General features: G+C 47.0%; 1 protein-coding gene and 1 long non-coding RNA gene across 2 annotated transcripts in view; one reads left to right on the top strand and one right to left on the bottom strand.

Annotated features, from left to right (window-relative positions):
• Positions 1-27,788, bottom strand: part of WNK4 (WNK lysine deficient protein kinase 4) — a 185,154-nt gene that overhangs the window by 95,248 nt on the left and 62,118 nt on the right. The gene's annotated exons all lie outside the window — the stretch shown is intronic.
• On the top strand, positions 656-6,912 carry LOC115073743. Its single transcript, XR_003852092.1, has 3 exons — positions 656-856; positions 1,432-1,607; positions 6,454-6,912. It is a non-coding gene; the product is annotated as an uncharacterized LOC115073743 (long non-coding RNA).

Genomic DNA, 27,788 nt, shown 5'->3' with positions numbered 1-27,788 from the left:
CTGTGCCCGTAAACGCTTTTGCAAATTCAGCCCACAAGGAATAACCCTTTTTATTCCACCCTCCAAAAAAATACAGAAGAAGAAATAAGGGAGGGCGAATCATGCATAGGCCTCGATTTGGAGCACATTTCAACTTTGACCCTCTTGAAAATGATCTCATCCTTATCAGATCGATGCCATTTTAGGGGAAAGGCGGTGCCAAGCCTGGGCTCTGTCCCCTTAAAATTTCACTTTTCGATCCAGAGAGACAGATGACGTTAATTTGCACATAAGCACTTTTTCACACCAAGGTTGAAGAGTGCTAAGGAACTACAGTGGGGTAAAAAAAAAAGGAAGACGATCTTCGAATAAGAGCAAAAGTGGAAGCCAAGGAGGCAAACTGGAAGCAGAAGTCAAACAGCAGCGGTGCAGCAAACTCTTCCCGGCCCAGTCCACCCTCAGTTCACCTTGTCAAAAACCATGATTTCATCATCTTTTCAGAATTATTAGCCGTACACAAAGCCTAAAGAAATTCAGAACAGACGAAAGCTTTCTAGGACTGACGTCTCTGCTGACCCTCCCAGCCCTCATGCTGCTGACACGGCACAGGCCTCTCTTTGTTCGGGCTCGCAGCCCTTGCTCTGTTCCAGCGGTGGGGAGGATTCTTCCAGTCAGGTTGGAGAGAGAGCCCCGAGCTCTCTCCTTCTTTAATTATCATTGCCTGACGAAAGGCAGGAAGTTGTAGCACTGAGGTGGTTCCGACATGTTCGTGTCACGGGTACAGCAATGCCACCAGGTTACTGGTACCGCCGCCAGCGCCAGAAGTTTTAGAACAGCGTCAATGGGTCTAGACGTGTCCTCATAAGTAACTGTTACGGTATGTGCTGAAGTCAGAGAGGAAACAGAGGTGGGGGGGGGCGGGGAGGGACTCAAGGGTGCCAATGAGCTGAACCAGAACACATCAAGCTCCGACTGAGCAAAAACAGAGAGGAACACACAGGCAGAAAATCTGGGTCTGAAGGCTACAGCTCTGCTCAGTCAGAAGGCCCCTGAGCAACACAGGAAACCCAAGAGTCCTGCCACCTATCCAGTGTGGAACGGGGTGCATTGCGGAGGTGATGGGTTTTGGGCAGCAGTGGGGGGCAGGGAAAAAGAAGGCAGGGTGGTGAATACATTTACACTTGGCACTCCCAGTTAAAAAGAGAACACACACACACACCCATATACTAAGGAAGGCTGAATAGCCAGTGAAGTCAATATTGATTCTAAAGCAGAAAATATTGACCAACAGAGCATCCCACTGCCTGAAGTCAAAGGTTCGTTTCTATTGCAGCCCAAGAGACTTAATCTTTTCCATTGGTGAATGAATGTGCTTGCTGCTCTAGTCTGATGGTGTCATCAAGGCAACTACTGCCTTCCACACTGACCTCAAAACTCTCGATTCTTCTACAGAGTATTTTGTCAGTCACAACACTTGATCTTGTCTGAAGGAATGGTTGACGTCAAGCAATCTCAACAAAGACAAACAGCAGGCTGGCCTGATGGCTCAGAGGAAGGACCCCAGTTCAATCCCCGAGTTGGGTCTTCTACACCCAGGGAGGGAGAGATGTTGTGGTCATCGCTCAAGGGTAAGAGCTGGTGGCCAAATTCAAGACCCATGGTTGGAAGGAGCCCTGGTGTTAAGGCCCCCTCCCCACCCCAGGTAGAAGGATTATCAGCGCAATGGCCAGATTGGATACGTCAGAAGGAGAGGGGAAATACCTCAGCTAGTTGTGATCCAGGGCTCATGGTGCCAGGATCCCATCCCTGGTACCAACTGAGCTGCAAAGCCCAAAAGAACAGGATGAATCCACTGTGCCACGCTGCTCTTTTGTCTTTAAGGAAGGTCTGGGTCATGACAGAAGACCAAATGGGGCAGATGAAGGCGCAACATTAGGAAAATATTTCTTCACAGAAAGCCCTTCCAAGTCCGGGGGTGGAGGGGGTGGAAAGGGTATGGCATTTAAGAAACCCCTGATTTGTGTTATCGGTGTACCTTGAAGAGACCTGTAAGGTTTATGGAGAAGGGTGGGTTTCTTATGTGTATTTGTGTAGCCCTGCAGCACCTCTCGTAGCACTACATACATTACACAGAGCAGCTGCCGTAGACAGAAAGCAAGGGACAAGTTCAGAGGAGCAGTGGGAAGCTGCGGGGTAAAGCCGGAGATCACCTGAGACCCCGCAGCACTGCCTCGGGAAGGGAGAACAGGCAGATAAGACTTGTGATCTTCACCAGCGCCCGTCCCAGAACCGATCGGACTGGTCCAACCTCTTAAAGGGGATCCGGCGCTTGCAGCCCTGCCCCTCCTGATCAGACAAACCCCGGAGGAGGCTCTCGCTGCCCTCAGTGGCGCGGTTCCAGAGGACTTCCTTATTGGCTCGGTGAGACTCGCCTTAATTAAAAGAACAGAGGGGCTTCCAGTCTGACTCTCCTCTAGCAACGTTTCTCCGTCTTTAATTAAATTAATGATGGAAAAGCAGGAAATGAAAATGGCCGATGTTCCTCGAGAACAGAGCCTTTTGTTTTACAAACAATGATCACCAGATCCAGGTTTATTTTTTTTCCCCAGTGGATTTTGGACTCATGAACAGAGCTGAATTGACCAGATGGGAGCAGTTTAAGGTGGAAAGACCACCTGGAAGAATATTGATTTAACGGTTTCTTGGCTCTGCTGCTCCCTAGGGTTCCTTTTATTTTATCTTAATATAGTTTATTTGTAAGTTGTTGAGTTTTTTAAACATTTGAAGTAAAAAGTGTAGAGAAGAACACAAGTAGCTGATTTGGTTTTCAAGGCGAATGGATTCCCCATGGGTTGTGAGAAGGCGTGGGCTAACGCTTACTAGGGCTCAAATCCGGCCTCTCCCATAAATATCCCTTGTGACCTTGGAAAAGTCACTTCACCATCCACTGCCTCCAGGACAAACTTAGTACCTAATTCACTAAGGCTCTTCTCCCATTCTGTGTCTATGGGAAAATACCTTAATGAATCAGGCCCTTAGACTGTAAGCTCTTTAAGACAGGGAATTATACCTGAAGACTCATCACATATATCTAGTGGTGCTATAAAAATGCTAAGTATTATTATATCTTTTATAAGATATAATAATACTTAGCAAAAGAATCATCCAAAAATGATTTTCTACATGAGCTATAGGGACCAGGTAGGTCCCTGATTATGTTTGTGGACACTCAAAATCAACACTTGATCTACCAGAATGCATCAAAAGGGGGTGTCAGAAAGCCAGGATTGGCCTACGGTTTCTCTCCGGAGACTCCGTCACTTTGCAGCTCTGGAGAAAAGGTTTGCTAACTTTTATGTAGCTGGGTATCTTTCTTTGGGGCAGTACATAGAAGCTGAGCTATTTCTAGCTGAATAAAGTCCTTCACACAAGCCTCCTGAGGATCCGAGTGCAAACACAGCACATTACCACAAGTCAGCCTTGGGTTTACAAACAGGGCCCAGTATTTCTGCATTAAAAAAATACAGCAAAAGGACAGAAGAGTAATTTTAATGTATTCCAATTTATTTTTAAAAGTCAATAAACACAGCAGATCCGTAGGCAATGCCAAGACAGCTAATCCATAGAAAATTACACACCAGCTTTTCCCAGCCAAGCATACTACACCACCCCCATAATTACCAAAAAACTGAACTATATTTATGTATTGGACTGGCAACTGGACCATTCCACTGTGTGAGGCAGGGGAATTTCTTTTTTCCAGTCTTGTTTTTAAGACAAAGGTCGATCAAGTGTCTGGACTGTGTTATGTGCCCAGCAAGTAACGTAAAAAGCATCTTACTACAAACATAAAGAGATATAGGATGGCTTTTCCAAAGGTTTGCTCCTCGCTCACGCTGGCAGGCTTTCCTGGTGAAAACACTGAACTGCTGGAATTGTTATAACTTCACAGAAACACAGAGGTCACCGACAGATAAAGGCCGCCTGCTCCACGCAGTCTGCCCCTTGTCCTTGCCCTTCCCTACGCCATGGAAGGCCTTTTGGTTTTCCCCAGGCATTCCTGAATTTAATATTTTAACTGACCTTTAATTTTCTCCTTTTCTTCGCATGGCCAGATGAATTCTCACGGGACAGAGTCCAGCAACCAGCACAGAGGCTCCCTGCCTTGCTCCATGGGCCCGCCAGGAGAAGACACCTGACAGAGGCCCCCTGCCTTGCTCCATGGGCCCGCCAGGAGAAAACACCTCACAGAGGCCCCCTGCCTTGCTCCATGGGCCCGCCAGGAGAAGACACCTCACAGAGGCTCCCTGCCTCGCTCCATGTGCCCGTCAGGAGAAGACTCCTCACAGAGGCCCCCTGCCTCACTCCATGGGCCCGCCAGGAGAAGACACCTCACAGAGGCCCCCTGCCTCGCTCCATGTGCCCGTCAGGAGAAGACACCTCACAGAGGCCCCCTGCCTCGCTCCATGTGCCCGTCAGGAGAAGACACCTCACAGAGGCTCCCTGCCTCGCTCCATGTGCCCGTCAGGAGAAGACTCCTCACAGAGGCCCCCTGCCTCGCTCCATGGGCCGGCCAGGAGAAGACACCTTACAGAGGCTCCCTGCCTTGCTCCATGGGCCCGCCAGGAGAAGACACCTCACAGAGGCTCCCTGCCTTGCTCCATGTGCCCGTCAGGAGAAGACTCCTCACAGAGGCCCCCTGCCTCGCTCCATGGGCCCGCCAGGAGAAGACTCCTCACAGAGGCCCCCTGCCTCGCTCCATGGGCCCGCCAGGAGAGGACCCCTCACAGAGGCCCCCTGCCTCGCTCCATGGGCCCGCCAGGAGAAGACTCCTCACAGAGGCCCCCTGCCTCGCTCCATGGGCCCGCCAGGAGAAGACACCTTACAGAGGCTCCCTGCCTTGCTCCATGGGCCCGCCAGGAGAAGACACCTCACAGAGGCCCCCTGCCTTGCTCCATGGGCCCGCCAGGAGAAGACTCCTCACAGAGGCCCCCTGCCTCGCTCCATGGGCCCGCCAGGAGAAGACACCTCACAGAGGCCCCCTGCCTTGCTCCATGGGCCACCAGGAGAAGACACCTCACAGAGGCTCCCTGCCTCGCTCCATGTGCCCGTCAGGAGAAGACACCTCACAGAGGCTCCCTGCCTCGCTCCATGTGCCCGCCAGGAGAAGACACCTCACAGAGGCCGCCTGCCTCACTCCATGGGCCTGCCAGGAGAAGACCCCTCACAGAGGCCCCCTGCCTCGCTCCATGGGCCCGCCAGGAGAAGACCCCTCACAGAGGCCCCCTGCCTCGCTCCATGGGCCCGCCAGGAGAAGACTCCTCTTTAGATTATAAGAGACACCCCTCACTGCATCTGTCAGCTGCGATGTACTCTACATCCGGCACCTTTGTCCGAGGCGCTAAGTACGAAAAGGTTCAGCGCAAGGTACAAAACACGGTGGCCGGGATGCACCTGAGGCACAACTGACAAAGCTGACATAATTCAGACAGGGAAGAAAGAACCTTAGCAGCAGTAAGAATGGGAGCGAAGAAAGGAGGAAGGGAACTCAATCTGAGACTTAGGAAGGAAAGATTTCAGGTTGTTTGCCCAGACATTTAGGAGGAGCAGCAGAGCAGACAGAAAGGGAAGAAAGAGACCAGCAAGAGAGGGCTTACAAGCTCCGAGTTATTGTTGGAAGGGGATATAAAGTGAGTGAATAAATACAGAGTATTTATTTGTTTGGTTCCATTTATCAAACAGCTCGAAGCGAAGTACAGCCTATATCTGCAACATCTATGACAAGTCAGCAACCCATGACCTCTTACGCATGCTTCAGTCCAGTCTGATACAAATAATTACTAAAATACTTCACTTATAATGGTCTTATAAATAAGCTAAATACACTCAGGGCAGGACCAATATAATAATAATAATAATAATAATAATAAAAACATGGCAATTCAAAAACACATATAATTTAACTTAAAAACATCAGAATATGCAAAACCACAAAGACAAGAAGGACAAGAGATAATAATCGAATCATGAAGAATACATCAAAGGAGAGAATGCGAGATTCCCAAAACAACCCCCTAAGATGTGAAAACCATCATTTCGTTTTAGTACGCTTTGCCATATTTACTAGATCAAGTCATATGTACTAGAAAATTTCACTCGATAGATATTAATGCTTGCCTGTGAATACCAGCTCCATTACCAATCTTTATTTGTTTGTTGAGTCATAACTATGAATGCCACTTTGTAAATCGTTGTGATCTACACATGGATCGACGGTATATAAAATTTCTTAATAAATAAATCCATAAAATACAAACTCAGAAGCTCCCCTTCCCAGGTAAGACCTCCCCAATAACTACCTAGAACACAGTCCTGCAATAAATGCAGCAAATATACACAGGAGTTTCATTAATATCGGTAAAATAGCTATAATCATCATCATCATCATCATGTATTTATCTCTCCCTCTCGCAGCGGCTGAGTTCAGAGGGTGTTACAGAACAGAGAAGCAACAGAGACCGCCCTGCCCACAATAAGGCGAGAAGGCTACAAATGAGCGCAGAGTACAACCGTGAAGAGGTCCCAAATGCATGAAGAACGGCAGCAGGGCAAAATCAAATCAGTCTTCCTTAGATGGGGGAAAGGCAAGGCACTCCGTACAACTGTGACAAAATATCAGAGGGAGACAAGCGACAGGACTTTCTCCATCGCTGGTCCAGTACTTGTACTTCACAGGGAAACCTTGTGCATTTTCCTTCCAGAAACAGCTAAAGATCTGTCTGTTTAATCAGGCCTTAGCTGGTACAGTTTGACTGCCAGCTGCTTTGGTTTGAGAGTTAAGTTGTTGCAATTTTGTCTGGAATATTGTTCCCCTTATTTGTTTTTTGCGCTGTTCATTTTTGTTCTTGGGTTTATTTCACTAAAAGAATGTTTTTCGATTGTTGGTTTTATTATGGATGTTTTATTTTGTACACCGCTTCGACACTGAATATTGTGGTTTATACATAAATAAATATAAATAGATGGAACAACCAGGGAGGGGGGAAGTAGAAACTTACAACCGCAGAAACATAAGTTACGCAGACTCCAAGCCTCCGCCATACGCACAACCCCCAGGAAGCTTTTTTTTTTTTTTTTTTTTTTTTAATAAAGAAAACCGTACCCTATAATAAATACAGCAGAATCAATTTTCAAATTATAAGAGAGGCCTGGGCTCGATTTCCAAATCGTGACCCCTCCGCTCCCCAAGCTAGCCAAGGGCTGGGCTGCTATGGAGGCGGCACTCACGGGCCCTGAGCGGCGGGGGGGGGGGTGTCCCAGGCACTACATGACGGCAACACTCTGTGGTCCAGATTTAGAGCCCATGACTGCAGGTGGCCCCTGGCCGAAGACTGCGGCTACAATGTGCAGGCCAAATGAGCTTCAAGAGGACACACAAGAAAGGAAAAAAAAAATTCCCCTGGTAGTTGCTAAATGAAGGCTCATAAAATTGTGCCCAAAGAAACTGAGCCAAAAGTCCAAAGCAGCAACAGGAATAGCCAGGTAAAAATAAAAACTCTCTGAAGCATTTTACAGGCAAGTTGGGTTTTGCAATTCATTAATATTTTCACTGCTGACAGCAGCTATCAGCTTTATGGTTCTTTTATACAACTAGGGCAAGATGACATCTCTTAAGCCATAAGAAGCATCTCTCACTGCGTCTGCAGCCAGAGACAGAAGGACTCTTCCAACCAGCATAGGATGGCCTGTCAAATAAGCCATCTCTACTGTCCCTTCAGAAACAGAATCACTCTCAACCCACCAACGTGAGGCAGTGTCTCTTACGCAATAAGAGACAAGTACATTCATAAACCGGACAAGACTTGTGTTTACCAAGATCTGTATTTCCGTTTTTTTTCTCAAGAGTACAAAGATATTGGTGGATAGAGTGAGGTGGGAGAGCACTGATCCCTGGGTAAAGGATGGAATTTTTTTTTTCCATTATTGCAGAATTGGTTGCAGAAGCCCGGTGGGTATTCGATGAACGTCGGGTCTTCTTTCACCGTAGGAGGGATGCCGCCTTTTCAGTTCATCCTATGCTGAAATGAAGCGCATGCCGGAAAACTCTACATTATCCCCCACAGCAGGCAATCTGCGCGCGGCATGAAAGGGCCATGAAGCAGGTTTGGAGCTATTTTACTCCTGCACACAAAAAAGTTGTACTTACTATAATATGGGGCAAACATTATAATGAGGACAGCCCTTGAGCGTACTTGAACTCTGTCACACACGAATGAACGCGCCTTTCAAAGCATTAAAAACAAACAAACTCAAAGCTCTGGGTGGAACTTGCAATAATTCATTTTGCCTTTTACTGCCCACACCTTTCTCAATTCATTGCCCTAGCTAAGCATTTTTTGGTCGTGGGGGAGAAAGGGGGCGTTGGCATTGTTCTTCTTTTACCCTAAGCGGTGACGTAGCAATGGGTAAGAACGTAACTTTCCACCCCTCAGAATCCTTTACAGCCAATCAGATTTTGCTTTCTGCCCTCCCCGACCCATGCGCTTTCTAAAACCCAGGACACCGAGAACGCTGTCGTCCCGAGAAACTGAGCTCTTTATTCTGCTTGAATGAGAACAGCTCTCTCCTAAATCCAAAGCCAGATGGTATTTACCTTGAGAGCACAGGACCCCTTTGTGCCATGCACAGCGGCAGGGCGAAAAAATAAAAAAAGCCACACAAACTCCGCCTGAGGCGCAGTGTTACGGGCTCGGTGTGACTGTTTTCAACCCCTGCTACACAGTGCTAACTTCTCTCTTACCAAATTAATCTTTGACATATCATCGATTCATCTGATCCACATCCAGATCACTGACACTTGGCCCCATGGCTTTTCCCCTCAACAGCTGAGCCAGTCCTGGTTTTATCCCCTGCTGAATGCCTGGAGTGGTATTTCCGACTGCTCTCCTAAGAAAAAGCAGGTCTACATCTCCATGCTTGCAATGGGGGCAAAACGTGACCTGGGGAGGCGGAAAAACACAGAGCCAGCCTGCAGCCCCGACTGACACAGGTCAGGTGACTCCTGTGTAGGGCCCAGTCCTGGCTTGTACAGCTCCCAGCAGGACGCCTGCAGGTTGTGATACCTTTTATTGATCAAAAAATCCCAAAGGAACAGTCCCTCATGGTAGCTCACAAATGTCCATTTAACAACATTTTATTATTTATCAACAAATTCAAATTCACTTATAGAAAACATTAACAAAATTTTTCTTTTAATCTAACATTTTTCTTTCTGTATAACATTAATAAAATGTAGTATAACCCCTCAAAGCACACACACTATCATATCACGCTCATTCATACCACACAACCCCTCCCAAACTGCAGAACTCTTCCCCCAAATATTGAACGAGGATTATTCCCCAGGAGAGCTTTACAATTGTTTGAACTGCTAGGAAGGAACTTGGAATTATTTCCAGATCGTTTGCAAAGTGAATTTTGAATTTTCAGTTTGTTTGCAAAGTGAGAAATTTGGGAACATATTAAGCAGTCTTCAAGATGAATCATGTTTGTTTCGGGCAATGGGTGTAACTAATATTGGTGACTTCGGGGTGTAAAAATTTGGGGGAAGAGTTCTGCAGTTTGGGAGGGGTTGTGTGGTATGAATGAGCGTGTGTGATATGATAGCGTGTGTGCTTTGAGGGGTTATACTACATTTTATTACTGTTGTATTGAAAGAAAAATGTTATATTGAAGGAAATATGCTAGATTAAAAGAAAACAAATTTTAAATGTTTTTTATAAGTGAATTTGAATTTTTTGATAAATAATAACATTTTGTTAAATGGACATTTGTGAGCTACCATGAGGGACTGTTCCTTTGGGATTTTTTGATTATTGTATTGAAACAGTCTGGATACCTTTTATTGAACCAACTCAAAAATATATTGGGATTCATGTGCTTTCATGACCACACATGTCCCTTCTTCAGAGGTGACTCAAGTTGTAAAAAAAAAAAATATATAATAACCACAGGAAAAATGTTGCTATAGAAAACTTGTTAATTTCAAAAGGATCTTGCTGCCTAATTATGGAATTGAGGTAGCTATTTATTTATTTAAAAACATTTATTTCCTGCCCACATCAAACCTGTTGTGCTGGGCGGTTTACAACAAAATTAAACAAAATTCATATCTATAAAAACTAATATCTTAAAGCATAAAATAAAACATATCACATGAAAAGCATACAAATATACAAGAAAATACTACAATCCAAAAGTTTCTAAAAACAAATAAGCTTTTAACTACTTACGAAATAATTTCAAGTCAGAGATTTTACGCAGCTCAGTGGGCAATGAGCTCCATACAATAGGACCTATAACCGAAAAGGCCCGCTTTCGTGTCTCTGACAAATGTGCTGCTTCTCAGCTAGATAGGACTGGCTGAAAATCCCCCTTTTCCCCTCAACGGCCACATGATAGTTACCTGTTTTTGTGAGACAGCTATATTTAGCCACTTTAATAGAAGGCTTTCTCGGGGACGGGTGTTTTAGCTGGTGGGGGTGATATGTTAACAGCAAACTTGAATTTTCAGCACTAGCCAGTTAGTGAACTGGCTCCGTCCAAGAACACAAAGAGCAGGAATAACTTTACCCGGCTACGGTATGGCTGGCTAAATGTAGGTAAATTTTCAACCAAACTTAGCCAGCCTGGTTGCAGCTAAAAATCAGCTTAAATCTATCTGGCTACAATATGGTGGATTATCTTGCCACTGAGTGGTTTATTCAAAATTGTCCCCTGTGTGCTCTGGGGCTTTGATTCAATTCTTACTTCTAGCCCTTCAGAGGAGAAGGGGACAGGGTGCAGTCCTATTACAAGAACAGCCGTAGAACCAGATAAAGCAGCTTCTGCACATAGAGGTCCAATCTTATAGGATGGAACAAAAGCTGTTCTTATAAATGGAATGCTTTTACAATAAAAGCAGCTATTTCCATCAACTAGGAAGACTGTGTTCCTTGGGTCTACTCCCATGGAAAAGAACAGACTGTGTCTAGGAACACAGTTTCTGCAGGATGAGAGTTTTTAGAGCAAAGAGCTATTTCTGTAGTGGGGAGAAGGGATTCTTGAAACGGTCTCTGCACATCCTTCTGCTAATGCTGCTGGCTGGGCTAGAGCTCGTCACGGTGTTAGGAGCTTGATTTGGGTGTAGGCTCAGACTATGCTTAATGCTCTCTGTTTTGTGAGGGTAGCATTGATGGGTGGATGTGACTCGGGAAGGCAAAAACCCTGGCAAACCAGAAAAACACGCTGGCGCAAACCAAGGGGACCCCACGGGAATCCATGCGGTCGTCGCGCCATCCAGTGAAACAGAAATGAAGTCGGCCTGAGCAATTCAATTCCTGCTGCATTACTTTACGCTCCAAGCTGAGCTCTCTCTTCCCCTTCGCTCCTTCAAACCTGGGATCTTGGGTGCATATCGAAGGCCTTCTTGAATTTTGTTAGTTTTTCCTCTCCCCGACTCACCTTGGAGGCTGATCCACCTCCCATTGTCTAATGTTACTCCTGAGTTTACGTCCTCAGAGCCTCATATTGTAACCCCTTCTTCTAGAATTGTTTTCTCCAAAAAAAATAAAAGGATTTCGCTTCTTGTGGATTATTTGCACCTTTTTATTTGAACATCTCTGTCATATCCCCTTCGTTTCTCTTCACCTCTAGGGCAGGCACACTGAGCTCCTTAAGTCTCTTTTCGGTGCAGACTGCACCACTTTCTTTGTCCCGTCTGTGCATCGCCCTCACGCTGGTCGTCGACCTTTCCGAGGTACAGCATGGCTGGAGCACTCTCCGATGCGCAGCCTGTCCTGCCGGAAACCTCAAGAGACAACAACGCATTCATCGCCCCGGGAGAAAGGTCACAACATGAAAAAAACAGAACAATGACAAGACATCCAAAAAGCCCCGAAGACATGAAACGACCCACGTGTCTAAGTACCGTGCGGGTACGTGGAGAAGCACAGCACACTGGATGCTCTCCCTCTCTGACGTCACCCAGGGTCTGACTCTCAGCAGAGGGCAGGGAGGCGGTGCAGGTCCCACCCCCCGACCCCCATCTTCTGTTTTTCCTGAGGCAGTGCGACCGGACGCAGGCCGCAAAGGTCGAAACGCGGCTCCTCATGTCTTCTAATCCTCGCCTTGCGCATTCCAATCGTCATGGACGCCGATGAACATTACACGTGTGAGCCGTGGACCTTTGCTACAGAGTCTTGCTTTCACAGCGGGGTATCGCTTTCGAGCTTTGATATGGCGTTTTGGGTTGGGTCCATACTAGCTATTCATTCAGAACATCATGACATGCAGTCATTTAGTACAAGTGAAAAAAAAAAAGAAAGGCACACTGCAGTAACTCATGTAGCGTGCAGGGCGCCGGCCTACTTCTAAAAGGCACATAAGGCACTTTTCTTGTAGCTTTCTTGTTTTATAAAAGTCAGGAGTGCAATGGAGTATTCATGAATGGGTTCTTTGTTCCTACACTTCATGTTTATTAGATCCGATGGAGATTCAATGTTCTTCCTGCTTGTTAGCAAGCAGGTTTAATTAAATACATTAAAAAAAAAAAAAAAAAAAGGCAACCTGGCGTTTGCAAGATGGCTCTGAAAATGTCCAAAAAGACCGGCTTGTTACGGACCTGAAAGCATCGCGTCACCTGCAAGGTACACGGTGTTCGAGATCTTCTTGCTCCAGTCCCTAACCTGAGTGCAGAACATCGCCTGCTTACCAACAGCAATTAAGCAGGGTGCGGGGAGCAATTCATTTCCTATTTAGAACAGGCCATCTGTGTACATAGCACTGGACAAGAGGAAGGGAGACAGCATGGACAAAAGTGGGGCATGGGGCTAGGGGGTGGGGGGGGAAGAGGTGAAAGGTTCCTGCCCCCCCACACTCTCTAGTCCTCCATGTCCACGACCTGGCCTGGAGAAGCAAAATATGCCGGTCTTTCCCAAACCCCACCAGGTTTTCAGGATACAGATGATGAATATGCATGAGATAGATTTGCATACCCCGGGGACCTGATTATATCAAATTTATCTCACGCACATTTCATTGTGGATAAGCCAAAAACCCAACTGGCTGTAGAGTCACAAGGACAAGATTCGGGAACCGCTGACCTGTGCGAATGAGCTGGGTTCTTAGACCAATTGTTGCTCAGGAATATTTTGGTGGTGGCTGGGGGGGGAAGTCAAGGTATCCTTGCAATTTAGTTTCCAAATTCTACCCCTTCATCACTCAAGATACTTAACCCGCAATGAAAACATCCACATCTGGAAAAGAGATGGGGGTGGGGGAGGGATGTGTGCAGGAAGCCAAATCAGCCTCTGCGCGTATTTTCAATATCACAGAAAATAACTTTTTTTTTTTTTTTTTTACAGTAGCCACGCAAGTCAACATAGAAAAACCAGGCACAAAGCACCATGGCTTCCCTCAGATAGACCCGCACGCACGCTGAGGGAAAATTAGGAAATATCTGTCAGCAAACAAAAAAAGACAGCTATCAAACTGTTTGTGTGTGTTACATCCAAGTCACAAACGTACACAGGGCTAGCCAGCTGTAAGGCTTCCTGTGCCTCCCCTAAGGCACTCTCTTACAATCTTACCCTGCTTCTGCCCTCCTGCGACTCAGAACAGCCCCCGTCGCTGCACGCTCATTAACGGGTCTTTTCAAATGACGACACGTATCCCCAAACCAGTTCTATGAAGGGCTATCAGTCCATACACGCTCTCCGTTTCCAGGAGGCCTGTAACAGGCTGATAGACGAGAGACCCACACATCGTGCAGTGTACGATCAGCCTCCACTGAAAGGAGGGGGGGGATATTCCTTATCTTACATAGCATTCCCCAGGCAGCTGGCCTCATCTAAGCCCCAAGACCCTACAAAATGCCAGAGGTCCTCCTGCTCCTTCGGGGCCCCAGTTCAGTCAGAACTAGGGACAGTACCACGAGTCTTCTCTGGTCTTTGCAATGATGAACATGGGTTGGGGGCCATGCACTGGGGCTCCGTCCGGAAGCTTGCAATCAAGGGCCCTGACTTTGGCTACCAGGTGTCACCCTTAAACAATGCCCACAACTCCTCTGCACCCCCCCTCTGGGGACTGTGAACACTGACTTTGCAGCATCCCCAGCCCCGGGGAGCAGAAGACATGACCTGGGGATCAAACGAGGGATCTTTCAAATGAGAGTGCACAGTACCAACACCAAGCTTCAGAGATGGCCCGGTGCTAACAGGTAAGGGTGGTGCCATTCAGGTAGGCTCCTTTGTCTCTATGGAAAATCTGGTCTTGGTCTGTCTCTATAGCATGCACAGGCTTACATTTCTGGTTATGTAAGGAAAACAGAACTGCGAGTCCATAAATGCAATGGGACAAAGCCAGAGCTGATGACCTGGAGCCATCTGGTACCCCCAGGGTAGCATCACTTCTTCCTAAACTTCAGAGAGACATAGGCAAGAAAGGCATGGGTATAGCGACGTCTACCCCCTGGAATATGACCTGTATCCGATGTCTGCCCTCTCCACACAATGCTGATGTGACAGCCACTGGTGTCTTGGGAAAAGATATGGAGCTTTCATCACACACCTTCTTCTCGTTACCCTCCACTCCCTCCTCTCCCATTTCTGCCTTTTCCAGTTTTCCTCCCTTTCTGCATCTTCATCTCTTTCACCTCCTCCCTTCTGGCGCTCCACAACCCTTCCATGTCTGCCACAGCGCAAGCCGACGGGGTGCAGGAAGTGTTACTGTGTCACTCAGCTGAAGCAACGGTGCTGCCTCTTGGACACAACGTCCCCGGCCGGTGCTTCTGGTTCACCGCTTGGATCCGCAGGGCTCCACGAAATGTTCTCCTGCCTTTGAAGGGCATCAATAATGGCTCACTAGAAAACTGGACGGCAGTCCCTAAAGCTCTGGCAACCCTTGGCAGGAGCTGAAAAAAAAAGCCAAGACCTGCCAGCGTGGCCTGGGCCTATCCTTCTTCTAAATGTCCTAAATGTTTCTGGGATGTATCCAGTCATCTAGAACAAAATCCCTTGACAGCTACAGATAAGACTTTCTGATACATTTCTACAGGGTTATCAGATCATTCTCCAGGCTTCTCCATTCAAGGACAACACATCAGGCATATGCACCCTCGGCTTTGTAATTTGGCCTGGTTTTTTGTTTTTTTTTAAATATCTTTTTGAAGTGCAGGGTTCTTATTATCTGTCCTAGAATTCTCTTTCATAGTCAGGGCGGATCCTCCACAGGAAACACGTTGGCACGCCTGCTTTCAGCTCTGTAGATTTCATATTTCACGAGTATTGCAGGTTTATAGGTCACCACATGCAAGAACTCAGTCATTTCAGCTTTACCGGCCCTTTAAGAGAAAGACCTGGTGTTTTTTGTATGCAGGGTTGCCTTTGGGGGGAAAACCAGATTTTTCAGCTTTCTGGGTCCCACTGTAGCTCTGCAGAGAGGGATTGTCTTTGAAAATTTAAAATTTCATTTACTGTGTCCTTAATGCCCAGCCTTAAGATATTTATTTATTAACATTTATTTTTTAAACTCTATGGCACCCGAGGTAAATAGCATGAAAACCTAGACAGCACTGTGCAATTATAATGTATGCATGAACACATATCGCTAAAAAAGCATAGTCCAAGATAGTCACACCAAGGCCAAATGGTCATTTTGAAAATAGCCCCCATAGTGGTAAAATCTGAGAAACCCCCCAAATCTCTCACAAAATATAAATTGGCAGAGTTGAAGGGGCACAGACCTGGCCTCCACCCATGCTGCTGGTTCAGTTTATTGTAGACCAAATTAGCCTTCCAGTGTTTCCCTAATCCTAACCCTCACCCTCCTGCCCTTCCGACCCCTTGAAAATTGAAATCTTCAGCCCTGATGGTGGCTCGTTGCTATTGCTCACAGGAACACTAGAGGTGCCGAGCCTACGTTGCAGAGAGGCAGAGAAGCACTGGAAGGCTAATTTGGTCTACTGGGGAACGGGTGGGGGGCAAGGGATGGACGCAGGGCCTGCGCCCCTTTAACCTTGCCAATCTACATCCTGAGAGAGGGGCTGGGGGGGGGTTCTGAAGGCCCAGCCCATGATTTAGAGCTTAGGTGGGGGCAGGGGCAGTGATGAGCACCACTTAACCAACTCTATTCTTTTTCTGAATACAGCTGCTTAAGACTAAAGTTATCCGGGATCAAATTCCCAGGTCACTTTACACCTCTCAGTCGGGTCTGGTGATAGCTGAATAGCTTATTTGGTTAATTCAGCCAGATAAATTGTTGGGCTAACTCATCCTGCCTGGAATGCCCCTTTCTTGTTTAGTTAACCTTTAGCTGGATAATGACGTATCCGGTTAGAAGTTAGCTACATAAATACCAGCGATATTCAAAACTCACCATTTAGCCAGATAACCTGCAAGCTATCCAGGTAGATAGCTTTGAACATTAGCCTCAATCTTGCTACCGTTATGCATGCATTAATCACCAGTTGCATTGACCACTGCAACTCTTTAACAGCATCTCACCATATAATCTCAAACGCCTCCAACTCTTACAGATTACGGCTGCCGGAATTTTGGATGGGGCCAAAGCATCAAATCACAGCTGCACTGACTCCCAGTCAATTACAGGATACAATTCAAAGCTCTCTGCTTAGTCTTCCAGTGCTTGGACAGGCTGCTGAGCATCTCTCCCAGCTCCTACTCTCCCAGAATAGAACTTAGATCCTCCCACCACTGCCCACTGCCAAAATCTGTCAGACTAACTTCCACAAGACTTCATACATTCAGGCTGCTATGCCCCAAAACTATGGAACAAGTTACCTCTACCCCCTTTGCTTTGAATCAAGCTACCTTACCTTCAAGGAGCAGGTCAAGGCTTGGCTACTCGGCCAGCCCTTCTCTTAGATTCTACGGCAGAGACCTTGCAATGACTACCAGACCTCTCAACACCCAGACCACATTATTAGGATTTTTTATTTAATGATTCCTCTCAATCTGCCTTATGTGTATGCAACTGCATCAATATCTCTCTCTACTCCTACTCTCTGAATCTATCAAGCAGACCAGTTCTGCTACATTCCAGATGACCATGTCAATCTAGTTTGTATCTTTACTCATATCTGATTATGTCTCCTCCTCCATGGCATAGACGCAATGCTCAAATAAACTTATTAACAGACTTGTGTGGGCTACAACCAAGCACGGCTTCATATCCCAAAGAGTCTGGTATACTTGATCATCTTTATGAACAAAGAACAACTGTCCATGTTGCATACAGGCACGTTGCCGGCCAGGCTCATCTTTTTCAGCTTAATAGAAATGGTGAACTTATCAATGGAATGCCTTCAGCAGCCATGTGTTTAATGTCTGTTTGCCCGCAAGCTGAACCAGAAGTTTGAAGGAAAAAAAAACAAAACAAAACCCAACAACATATGGATTGGGCCAATCACACTGCTCATCTTGCAGCCTCTTAACTTGCATTAATGAAACCGAGATATGCAAATTAAGGCCTTTAAAAAGGTGAGAACAAAGATATCAAAGAATTAGCACACCAACAAACACCAATGGGCATCCCATGGAATTGGGTCCCTCACTTCTCACGTTAATGTGCTGGTTGGCTCGGCTTTTCTCAAAAGCAAAGAAACTTGGCATTGCACCAGCTGTAATAAAGATTTCTAAACTCTTGCTGCTTGCCCTGAAGAAGACTGACAAGCCTCAAGCCTTCCAGAGACATCACTGCATTTGTACTATCTAATCTCATTAATGCTGGGATGGTTAGACTGCCTTACCTTGGTTAAGTGCAAGTTTAAGCTACTTTGATACACTAGTGCCCTATTCATTTTCACAAAGCACATGAAAATATATTTTTCTTCTGTGAGACAACTGCAAAATATATTTATTACAATGCATTTTCTGTAAAAGATGTAATAAAACCCATTAACCCATGTTGGTAAGACATGGGTTATTACTTTAAGAAGATTTCCTATAGCTGATATACCAACTATCTGAATTTAAGGGTCATAAGTTAGCTAATACAAAACAGGGAGCAATCTCGGGGTCATTCTGGACAAACATTTATCGATACGACCACAAATGACATCAATTATGACTGCATCTTTCAAGAAATTCAGAATGCCATGTCATCTAAGACCTTTGTTAACCCCTGAAGATTTTCGCTCTGCATTGCAGCTGCTGATTTTCCCCAGCAATGATTTCTGTAACTCTCTGTATCTGGGCCTACCAGCAAGTTCACTACGTGTGCTCCAATAGTACAAAAGTCCGCAGCGCGGCTGTTGAGGGGGGACCCAATTGGGGGAACGCATTACTCCCGTATTGTGTTCCCTGCGTTAGCTCCCTGTTCACTGGAGGATTGATTTTAAAATTGCCACGCTGATTCATAAATTAAAGAATAATCCGAATATACCTTGGATTAATACATTTTACAAACCTATGCACCACTGAGAGAGCCTTAAGATCCTCCCAAGAAGGGCTTTTAGAGGTCCAGTCAACTTGTTATGCATATTTTACAGAGACCTGGCAAAGGGCATTTTCTGCAGCAAGCCCAAAAGCATCGAATTTATTACCTGCCCCCCCTCTGGCTTCGGACACCAGCAATTCACAGGATTTAAGAAGACTTTAAAAGACATTCTTGTTTTGCAATGTGTTTAAGTTATTAGAATAGTTTTTGTATATGATCTGTTCATGTCATCTCTCTGGCTAGCTCATGTCAATAGATGGCTGATATTTCTGGCCTAGGGCTCACTTGTCTGGTTTTTCATTTGTTGTTATGTTTTATTGTTTGATTTTATGTGTTTGTTTGCTTTATGTATGTTCTGAGTGTCCCCAACCCTTAACTTTGGAAGGGTGCAGGTTACAAAACCTATTACATAAATAAATAAGATAAACAGGAAGAGCCTTATTCTGATATACTTGGATATAGAATCTAAGCTTAAGTATCTCAGGACATAAGTAACGTATTACTTGCAGTGGTCAATGCTCTTGTGCTTACTGTAAATTGCTACACAAATGTAACTGTAGTTCCAATTAAAAAAATACTTTGGCTGCAATCCACCTTGAGACTATCTTAGGAAAAGGTGAAATATCCATGTTTCTAAATAAATAACATAAAGAGCTTCCTTTTACCCTGCTCTATGATGTCATCAGTCCGCGACCATTCCTTGCCTAACACATGGGATGTGTTTAAGCAGCACATTTTTACACAATCTGAAAAAAAGGTCGATTTCAAGATCATACGGGATGCACAAACAGTATAACACTTCCAGAGAAGTTCTCCTTAAAAACAAAAAAAATGGTAGATACCTTTCCCTTCCTCCAACAGACAACTTTTTTTTTAAACTTTATTTGTAATGACATTTCAATTTTTTAACACAAGAAGACTTATTACAGAAATTAAGGCATACCATCAACATCAAAAGGATTTATAACAAAGAAATAAAAAAAAAAAAAGAGAAAAGACTATATTCTTGGTAAGCCTCCCGATACAAAGAAAAAGAGGGGAACCAAAATACAATCCAAGCGAGAGAACCAAGAAATCGGAAAAAAGAAATAAGAAAGAACATCATATATCCCTTAGTATAAGCAGCTGATTAGTTAGCACTAGCCACAGATGATTTGTGAGAATGCAGAAAAAAACCTCAGTGGAGAGGGCTCAAAATACAAGTATCTAACATTGCGCAATTTCAAAATACACTTACCTAGATAACGGACAATAAATGTGCACCAAGGTCCATAGCTAAAAAGTGTTTCCGCCGATCTCGTGTAGCCCTAGTGATAGCAGGATAAATCCAGTATAAAATATGCCTGTTACGAAGAAATAATCTCATTACCGAGTCTCTCGGTCTTCAGGAAAAATTAAAGAAACGAAAAGAGTTCCTCTCTTAGTCACCTGGATCGCTTCCGAATTCTCCAACAGATCAGTCAGATCAGGGCCGACTACAGCCCTTTGAGCATTCTCCAGCGTGATATTAGGTAGATCACTTCGCTTCACAACAGGCAAGAGATATTCTTTGGCAATAGGTGGGATTGCCTCAGAGGGATCCAAACTGATCCAATGGTGAAATACAACCCCAAATTGGAAAATTCAGCACTCTCCGGTTTAAATATCTAACAGAGCTCTCCATATTTTCCAGTTTCTTTGCATGCACCAAACCACCTTGAACCAAGCTACACTGGGTATCTGGGTAACCCGCTTGACCAGATCTTCAAGTTTTTCTTTTTGTGTAGTATCTAAAATCTCAGTAACCTGAATACTCTGATGGACATCAGAAGCCACAGAAACTTAAAGAAGAAATACACTTTTCTAAGGAAACAAGAGCTACCCAAACAGTGTCCAAAGTAATCACATGGGAGAACAGCGCTCCCCGACCCCCGAGAGAACTTCATTCCCAGAGATTTCTTCAAAGGTACAGCCAAAGGTACAGAAATCAGGACGGGGGCCCTCCATTTCCACCTCCCTCCGACGAGGCTCGTCATTCTCCCCACAGCGACACTCTCTCTGCTGCACCTCCTGCCCCGGCTCTCGCGCTACCCGCAGGGATAGGTCCTGCCCGTCCCCAGCCAGTCCCGTGGGTTCCAGCATCGAATCCCGCAGACCGCACAACACAGGCAAATGTCTCTCCCAACCAATCGTGGCATTGTTGGGGGCTCCAGGCCCTTAAGGACGTGTGAAAATCCTGCAGTGATGCCGCTCGCTCCCCGGCAATCCCCACAGAGGAACCTGGAGAAAATCCTGATGTTGGGGTCCAAGGCCGGTCTGGGGAGTAGCCAGGACACGTTCCCTTAACATACCCTTTCTCTTGCTATATGGCATGGTAGAAAGCAAAAAAACCCAGCAGCAGAGACGGAGCTCACGAGACCGTAGCTTTCAATCGGCCACCATCTTGGCCCCCTGACTTCACTTATTTTGCTAAGGAGCCACAATCATTAACAGTGTGGTAATTAGAAGGAGTTAATGGCTGCCCCTGGGGCAGGCCGCATAGTAGGCGAGCGGTTAGCACACAAGGATTTTCACTGGGTGTAAAGACTGGAATCACTGATTCTGACAACTCTTCCCCTACTAGGGCGGCAACCTTGCCCAAGTCAAAATGGAGAGACCGAGCCGGTCTTGGTTTTGCTCCATTGCATACCATGGCGATGAGTTCCTACCTTTTTTATTTTTAGCAGGACTGATCCTGGGGGTGTGGGGGAGAGGTGCAGGGCCCAAGGTAATATTGCCAGATTGAGCCCCAGCTATCCCCGATGAGTGTGGGAGGGGTTTCTCCCTGGAGGTACAAGAACACCTGGCACTTCTCTGTTTCCCAACCGGTGGGCCCTGGCACCCTGATGTGCCTTCAGACCTGATCAGGTGTGAGAAGGAAAAGTCACCACTGCCTGATGCTCAGATCCAAACCAGGCCTGAGCCCTGCTCTCAGCACCTCAGAGCAACAAGACGCACCAGCAGGGGTTATTAAACTTATAGGGACTCCATTCTGAGAAGACGGGTAATCATCTCTGCCTCTTCTTCCTACCTACAGCACGAGCCCCAGGGTGCGGGGATTAATGGCAGCACACAGGGCACAGATAGCCGGGACCTGCCGAGTGCACACAGAATCTCCTCATCTTCCACCTTCCGGCCTCCGTCCTATCCCCAGGCTGAGGGAGGCAGGAAGTGTGGAGGGCGCGTGCGCCGAGCACTGGATGGGACTCTTTCTGTGCTGGGAGGAGGAGCTCTGGCACCCATAATGTAGCAACCAAGGTAACTACGGGGCCAATGCAATAATTATGCACAGGAAGCGGGCGCTGAACTGTCAGCGACCGCTTTCTTAACGCGCCTTGCAATATTTAAATTAGGGGGTCACGATAGCAAGGAGGCGCTGGGGTCGCTTGTGCAACCCTAGTGCCTCCTTGCTAACGAGAGCCCGATTCGCGTCGGTCGTCCGCCGGTTAGGAGAACTGACACTGAGTTTGTCGGCATCGGTTTCCCTAAATGCCGCACAGCCAGGGATTCTGGAAACGGACGCTTCTCAATTGAGCGTCCGTTTCCTGCATCCGACTGCCGGCGCTTTTTTTTTTTTAAGCTTGTTAGCTTTAATTTTTCCTCCTACTTAATATCGCAATGATATTAAGTAGGAGGCAGTACAGAACAGCAGTTTTTTCTGCTTTTCTGTACTAGCTTTAGCAGCGCTCAGCTATTAACGCCTGCTCCAGGCAGATGTTAATTTCTGAGCGCTAAATGTGCGTCCTAGATGCACTTTTTTTTTTTTTTTTGCATTGGGAGTGAATACCTAATAGCCTCAATCACATGCATTTGCATGTGATGAGCGCTATTAGATTCACTCCGCATTGGACGACGGTTGTAGAGGCGCTAATCTCCTTATTGCATCCAACTGCTGAGCTCACTGTATTGGATCGGCCCCTAAGTGAGCCAGCTGCCTGCATCCCGGCAACTTCTCCTACGCTTGTATATAGAGAGAGAGTTGATCCATTGTGATGAGTTTGTGTATGTCTTCACCCCCTCCCTCCGGCCTTTATTTTAAAATTTGCAAGAGGGAGAGGTGGGGGTTTCAGAGCTTCTCTGGCTCTTCTTTTGGCCATGAGTCCTCTTCCTAGCCGCACCGCCTGCTCCATGGAGGCTGGTGTGTCACATAACATTTTTGTTAACGTAGGTGTGTGCCTTGGGCTTGAAAAGGCTGAGAAAACCTGTGCTGCCACTGCACGGGCTGCCGCACCTCCTGGCCTAGCAGCAGAGGAAACGATGTCGGGGGCGGAGCTACCGCAGCTGCACAGTCACCCCAATTCCCCCCAGCCCCTCCCCCCCCCCCCCCAAAAGGACAGCCCTGGTTTGTTTGTTTTTTTTGAGAAATAAAAATGACATCTCCCTGTGTATAAATGGAGGAAACCAGGGACTGGTTCAGCCTGTATGGTCTGACCTGGGTGAGGTGACAATCCTGTCCCCTACGGCATTGCCAACAGGCTCCACGTCACAAGGGACAGACTGCTCCCCACTCCCACTTCATTTCAATATCTCTAAGAGAGCCAGGATTACACATTGACAGATACAACTGGGGTGGGGGAGCGCAACACTTGAACTGGCTTATCACAGCCCCAATAATAACCCAGAGTCTGTTGGGTTCTTTCTTCAAGACATGACTGCCATCTCAAGCAAAAACCGTCAGACCTGATCTGTACAAAATAGCATTTATTTTCACTTAGGAGCTGCGAGGTATCATTCCTGGGAAAGAGGCATCAGACAGCTACTTGGCTTATTACAGGAATAAGCTTTTAAAAAAAAAAAGAAAAAATGATTGATTGGGCCCTGCAGCAAGCTGGTTGAATGCCAGGCAGGCAACAGATGAAAAGATGGGGGGATGAACAGGAGGCAGAGCTGTGCGCAACCGGCAAGGCCACGGCGATGGGCGACAGATGCAGGCCTGCTTTTCGTCAGCGGGATTGCACCACTCCCTGCCTTGGGAGGAAGGGCTCGGCTTGGGAAAGAGAAGCCCATGAACGCCTCCGGCTGTAATTACACTCAGCTCCCGGGGCAAAGGTGAGGGAGGGCAGAGGCCCCTCCGGCCAGTTCTGCGGAGTGCGCAAAGCGCCTTGCCGGGGCATTGCTTTCTGGGTGATGCCTCTGACTGTGCAAGAGGGTCTGCCCAGCGCCGCTGCGGGGATGACGCTTTTACACGATAAGAGACACACTCTTACCTTATTATAAAGCACCTACAAAATTTTACAGTGCTGGATTCTTTTTAATAAATGGATTTTTTAATTTTAATTTTTTTTTTTAGTGGTTTGGAGTTCCATCTAACTACTTACTAAGCATAAAACAGAGAATCGTTACCATGAGTGACAATGACTTCTCTAGAAGAGATTAATCTGGTTAAGATTTCCTGTCGGCTGGCATTTGTCCGGCCTGGCTGATTTTCATTAAGGGAGGCTGGCAGCCAGCAGGCAGATTATTTTGCATCCTAGGCAAACCTTTGGTCATGACCGTCCCCCAAACGATTTAATTATTGGTGGCAGCTCCAGCACAGAGCTCCCCCCTACTGATGGCAGTGGCTACAGCACATCACTCCTTTCTTTGGTGGTGGTGGCTCTGGCACAGCACCCCCTCTGCTGGCCCCCACATTTTGGCGCTGTAGGCGACTGCCTAGTTTGCCTAATGGAGGCACCGGCCTGCCCGCAGGACCTTTTAACCCGGTCGATGTATGTGCTGGTTTTCTGCCAGCCTCCAGCCTGCCACAAAATCCCACCTGCCCTGCAGACTTGTTCTTAGTAAAACAGGAGACGCTCCGATCTCGTAGCACAGCAGTGTAAAGGTGCCCTGGGCTAGGGGGTCAGGCAGAACACGCTCTGCTCCCAGGCCCTGCCCCCTCCTGGCCACAGTGCTGCCGCTGCAGCCACCCCCATGACCAAAGCCTTGGACCATCCCCCGCTCTACCAAGAACAGGTCGGAAGGGCAGGGGAGAACTGGGGGGGTCCTTCTAGTTAAGAAAGCTGGCAAAAACCCTTTATTCCACAATCAGACTGTGGAAGCACCACCCTGAGATATCTCCGTGCCAAATCCCGTCATGGACGGAAAGGGGCACTACAGATTCAGCGGTGTGCCACACGGACAAGTGCAATAGGAGTCGGAGGAGAAGGGCTGAACCACTTGAGATGGCCGAAAACCCAGGAATCCAGCGGCAGTCCTATGGGAAGCTCATGAGATAAAGGTCGCATTGGGAAAATCCAAAGTTCAGGAAGGCCAAACATAACGGACTCGTGCTTTTTAAATATAAGAAACGGTAAGACAGCTCTACCATCTGAAATTCAGAGGTGCGCGTAGCAGATGCACTGACCTGGCTCTCCTGAAGAGGGTTCGTTTAGGAGTAAGTAGGGCTGGCCCACAAATCTGAGGCCCCTTGAAGACGGGCTAAGCCAGCCCTGCCTTTAACTCAAACGTATTTATGGACTTCAGGTTCCTGCATCGCTTCACTGAAACTGGAAACAGAAGCCCACAAGCGCACTGTCGGGGTAAAAGCAAGAGTGACTCAGCCCGTTCCCGATGTGGATGACCTGAGACCGTGAGCTCTGTTAAGGCCTCAAAAAAGAAACTTTAAGAGATGGGCAACCACGAGACGCTGGCATCCACTGAGCTGACTTAACACAAAGAGCGGAACAGACGGGGGGGGGGCAAATGGCAAATCGGCCTACACTGCACACAGAAGGAAGCCACTTGGGAAAATGACAAGGTCCTCGTGGTCCAGGCTGCAAGACAAGATCTGGGTTAACTCAAAATATCCAAAAGCCAAATATTTCTTTTAACAAAACAAAACGTTATTGGTAAAAATAATATTTATTTTTCAATAGCAATCATAACAAAGCAACTGGGGGGGGGGCGGGGGGGAAGGTCAATTCCTAACTTTAAAACATAAAATATTTATATTCTGAAACAATTTAACTGAAAACTTATAGAGAAAAATCAAGTCACAGATCTGTGGTGTATGGCAGATTTCAGGAAGCATTCACACATGGTATCACAGTAACGCAGACGAGCAAGGGCACCGTCAACGCCTGCTGGTGCTGATCCCATTGGTTCTGGGGCAGTTTTAGCCTGCTTGTACCCACCCAGTTACCCCTCGGCCTCCAGGGTTGCTAAATCAGAACCACTTATTCTAGAAGCTCTCATTCCTCGTCTCTTTCCTCAGGCCCGGTGGAGCCCTGCAGCAAGTTGTAGACTGGTCTGTGGTAGGCCTGGAAGCACACCGCCTCCCTGTGGGGGGAATGAGGTGGTTCCTGGAGAACCGATGCAACAGAGGAGCCTCCTAGGGCCTTTGTAAAGAGTCCCCAGAACATGGACTGGTGGATTACGTGCTTCCTTGGGTTGCCATCCTTGAATTTATTGTCCTTAGGCTTGAGGGCCAAAAGGCACCTCCAGGACAAGTGAAGGCTTGCTCTCTTCCGCCATCAGAATTCTCGATTAGTGCTGCACTTTTTGCCTTCGCCTCCTGGGAACTGAACCGGCAATCCCGGGGCGGTGATACCAATCGCAGCCACAGATAAGGGCACAGGCAGCGTCTGCTCTTAGGGTGCCATTCACGTACTGGTCAGATTAAGAGAAGCAGTAGCCGTGGCTTTCCAGATCACTGCATCCTGCCACCGAAAGTCACCGGAAAGAAGCACCCAACAGATCTTAATGGGAAGGTATTATGTGCTACACCTGAAGGCTCGCCGATGAATGCCAAATGGAAAAAGAGAGTAAAGAGGGACAGCGTTTGCCATTTTCACAAGGATGCTTCGTTTTATTTGCGCCTCAAGATTCCCATTTTTTCTTTTTCTGCCCAGTTGTTGAGGTATCCCCACCAGGTTTGGTTTCCTTGGGGAAACCCCCAACGGCGCAAATTCTTAGATCCAACTTTGGAAAGACATCCTACGCATATGCACCTTGAGAACCAGGATGAACTTCCCCTCACCCCCTGGTTCTAATGCATTTCAACATCAGATGAAGGCACTGCCCTCCTAAACCCGTTCAAGTGTTGGCATGCATCAAAGCTTTAGCGCGGGAGGACGCGGAATGAGAAAAAAAACAACCTCTTTTACTAGAACACAAGGTTGCCCAACCCATCCTTCTACTGGCCTCAGGCTCAGTGCTGTCAACAAGACCGTGCATCAGATCCTAACATCACAATTAGCAGTGATCACCACACGTGAACAATAACAGAAAAAGAAGAAAACAGGAAAGCCCTTGCAAACATCATAATTAAGATCCGGAACAGTGAGCAATCAAGAGAGAAGCCAGGAGCAGTAAGTGAGGTCCCTGAAGGCAGCTCTCACATCCAGCCTAGCATTAGAAGAGTCATCGACCTGCCCAGTCACGGCGTACAAAAGGTGGGAGGGCGCTGCATTACACACAAGGAACTAGAAAAAGGTACAGAGAAGGACAACAAAAAGGGGCTGAAACGGTTCCCTTATGAAAAAAGGTTTGACAGGTTAGGGCTCTTCAGCCTGGAGAGGACATGACAGAGGGGATAGGATAGAGGTTTATAAAACCATGAGTGGGGTGCACTAAGTTAACAGGGCATGCTTATTTACCCTTTCTAACCGTGCTCGGAGTAGGGCACACTCAAACAAAAATTTAAGAAAGTATTTTTTTTTTCAATCAATGGCAAATTAAACTGGGGAATTTGCCTGCAGGGATCCAAAACTCTGCTGCTCCTTCACAGCCTTTAACTGCTTTTCTCGCTCTCTCGTTTTTCTTTACAACCTTCACAATGGTGAAGTGAAAGGGAAACCCTGTGCTTCACCTTCCAATTGGAGCAATGGTCTTGTTTATCAGCCGTGGGCCTTCTGTCTCTGGACTGGGAAAACCAGCGGCAGGTGCTGCTTCTTCACCCCTCGTGGCCTGCAGAGTTTCACGGAACCCAGAGCTGCGGTTCTGGCTGGGCAGAGCCCCTCTAGTGTCTCTTGTGAGCCGTCCCATTCTGACGACATGAGGACAGCCCCATTGGGAGAAAACGAGATGCCAGAACTGCAGCCGCCGCAGGCGTATCACGGGCAGTGGCTGTGTTGGAAGAGGAGGCTGCGGCCGGAAGTGGGGGTACAGCAGAGGATCGGAGGCGCTGGAGCCTCTTCTATGGGATCTACGGCAGGGGCAGACAGCTCGGTCCTCGCGCGCTGCAAGCTGGCCGGGTTTTCAGGATATCCACAATGAATATGCGTGAGCTGCATGTGCATGCAGTGGTGCACAGTGCAGACATTTTGAAAACCTGACTGTTTGTGACACTCGAGGACTGGAATTGCCTACCCCTGGCC

This window comes from Rhinatrema bivittatum, chromosome 12, assembly GCF_901001135.1.
Source record: "Rhinatrema bivittatum chromosome 12, aRhiBiv1.1, whole genome shotgun sequence".
Classification (NCBI taxonomy): Eukaryota; Metazoa; Chordata; class Amphibia; order Gymnophiona; family Rhinatrematidae; genus Rhinatrema; species Rhinatrema bivittatum.
The sequence above is the reverse complement of the archived record's forward strand: the minus strand, read 5'-3'. Positions and strand labels throughout refer to the sequence as shown.